Genomic DNA, 3,287 nt, shown 5'->3' on the forward strand with positions numbered 1-3,287 from the left:
GTCAGGTTCATTTTTCTCTTCATAGGTTGTTTCCCTACTAGGTTTTTTCTGACCATGTTTAGGAATTGACTTAGCTGTGGACAAAAGCCTGTTATTTGCAAGACGCTTAGCTACAGGTGGTTGTTTAGTTATCAGGTATCTCACACAGTGACCAAATGGATGTTCATGCTGTCAATCTGTATCTCCAGGTCGTGTGGTACGAAGGCCAAGATGACTGGTATATGATTAACAAGATTTTGTGTCGATCGAGTACCACTACTGAAATTACATTCGCTTAATAATTAAAATCATTGCCCACATCAGGTTAGAGAAGCTTCCTTCTAAAATTTTACTCTTCTAGATTCTCGAGTTTTTGAAGATGACAAGATGGATGATGCAATTTCTATTTCCTGAATGGTAAATTGGCATAAAAGAATATGTTTCATGTATTGATTTCTTTTGTTTTTCTCACTGGACTCACGGAGTATTCTATTTTTGCATAAAAAAGATTACGACTCTTTAAATTTTAATACATTTAATCATCATACTCAATGCTGAATTTATACACCATTGTCAAGGTGAAAATACTAACTACATCCCCGGTTAAACAATAAGCAAACTTTCAGCATAAAGTTACTCTATCTTTCTAACCCTCGGATTATTTAACCAAATAAGTTAGTGCTAACCAATACACGAGGTTTTGCAAGATATATGTTTCTTTTTCACACATGCAAGTGTGACTAACCATTTTATCCATGTTGTAGATATTTACGTAAATTTAAATGCATATATTTCTTATCAATCCCAAACAGGATTCTGGTATATATAAGAATGCATCGCCATTTGAAAAAGCTACAGTCACACAAGTGGGCATGCACACCTAAATAGGTTAAACCCATTAAAGTGAGAATATGGATTGGGACCCAAAAGGGGCATTTTGCATGCTTTTTTATATTAACGGAAACAATTACATGCTCTCAATAATATCTTTAGGAAAACTATAATTCTAAGTTAGCGTACAAGTTAACAGTCTCATATGAATCATTCATGCATAGAAAAAATGGGCAACACAAAGCAATTGATATATGATGAAGTAATAAGGTTATGTGCAATCGGACTAACCCGTGCGAATGCACGGGTTGACGACTAGTTCTCCTAATGATGTGATCCCGTTATCAATGACATCCAATGTCCATAGTTAGGAAACCATGACTATCTATTGATCAACAAGCTAGTTAACTAGAGTCTCACTAGGGACATGTTATGGTCTATGTATTCACACATGTATTATGATTTCCGGATAACACAATTATAGCATGAATAATAGGCAATTATCATGAACAAGGAAATATAATAATAATAATTTTATTATTGCCTCTAGGGCATATTTCCAACACCAATTGCTACAAATGAATATTTTGATCTTGTGCCTAAGGGAGATAGATGCCTCATTGAAGAATTTCCTACCAAAGATGGCAATACCTAGATCTATTCTTGCTTGTTATGCCTAGCTAGGGGCGTTAAATGATAGCGCTTGTTGGGAGCCAACCAAATTTTATTTTTATTCCTTGATTTTTGATCCTTTTTAGTAATAAATAATTTATTTAGCCTCTGTTTTGGTTGTGTTTTTGTGTTTAATTAGTGTTTGTGCCAAGTAGAACCGTTGGGAAGACTTGGGGAAAGTCTTGTTGAACTTGCTGTAAAAAACAGAAACTTTAGCGCTCACGAGAACTGCTGTCATTTTTATTTGGAGAGTGCTATTTAGTTAATTATTTTTGCATATGATTAATAGATAAATTCCTCACGTCCAGAAATTTATTTTAGAATTTTTGGGGTTCCAGATCTTGCGCTAGCTACAGATTACTACAGACTGTTCTGTTTTTGACAGATTCTGTTTTTCGTGTGTTGTTTACTTATTTTGATGAATCTATGGCGGTAAACAAGTTTATAATCAATAGAGAAGTTGGAATACAGTAGGTATAACACCCATATAAATAAAGAATGAGTTCATTACAGTACCTTGAAGTGGTCTTTTGTTTTCTTTCGCTAACGGAGCTCACAAGTTTTCTACTTTAAGTTTTGTGTTGTGAAGTTTTCAAGTTTTGGGTTAAGATTTGATGGATTATGAAACAAGGAGTGGCAAGAGCCTAAGCTTGGGGATGCCCATGGCACCCCCAAGATAATCTAAGGACACCTAAAAGCCAAAGCTTGGGGATACCCCGGAAGGCATCCCCTCTTTCGTCTACTTCTATCGGTAACTTTACTTGGAGCTATATTTTTATTCACCACATGATATGTGTTTTGCTTGGAGCGTCTTTTATGATTTGAGTCTTTGCTTGTTAGTCTACCACAATCATTGTCACATGCCTAGGTCTGGTATGACCTAGACCAACTAGTCATTTGTGCATCATGTTTAAATTCCATTTAAATTTGAAATGGGGATTTGTGAAACCGTCAGAAATTATTTCTGGAAATAAATCAAATAAAATTTGCTCCAAAAAGGTCCAAGAAAATGTTCATGCTGCTCTCTGATAATATTTGTCAGAGTTAAAATTCAAACAAATATTATTAGGAGCTCATAGATATTTATTTTGGCCTTTTGGAATTAATGCAATAATTATTTGCATTGGATATATATATGTTATATATATAATATGTCCAAAAATTATGCTAGTTATGGAGGAACTCTGGAATAATACCATTAGCCCCTGCATAAATTGGCATAAGTAAATAAAATGATTTAGTATTTTTACTAAATCAGAAACAAATGTCAAAAAATAGAAAAGAAAACAAAAATGGGAAAACACTTACCTGGGCCAACTAACCTGGCGGCCCATCTGCTCAGACCCAACAGGCTGGCCCAGCCCACCTTCTGCCGACGCCAGTCGTCGTCCTCCTGGCGCCAGGAGGACGAGAGGCACGCGCTCGCCGCCCGCGCGCATGGGCGCCATGCCACCTGCCTGCCTGGCCTCTCCCTCGGACGCCCTGGCCGTCCCGAACGTCGCCACGCGACCCCCCCTAGGCCTCTCTCACTCTCTCCCATCCTCCTTCCCGCCTCTGTCGCCTCTCCCATGACAGCCGAAGCACTGCCGTCGCCGTAGCTCACCATCGACACGCTCTCCGCCGTTCCCTCACCCCTCTGACAAGTCCACGAGCTCTGCCGCGGCGCCCCGCACCTCTCCACTCTCTCTCGTTCCCTCCCCTTCTCTCTCTCGCTCTCTCCTGCGAACGCCCGAGCGCCGCCGTCGCCACCGCTCGCCGTTGCCGCGCCCACCGTCACGGCCTCGCCCTCGCTTCGTGCCCAGACG

Source organism: Triticum urartu, chromosome 1 (genome assembly GCF_003073215.2).
Source record: "Triticum urartu cultivar G1812 chromosome 1, Tu2.1, whole genome shotgun sequence".
NCBI lineage: Eukaryota > Viridiplantae > Streptophyta > Magnoliopsida > Poales > Poaceae > Triticum > Triticum urartu.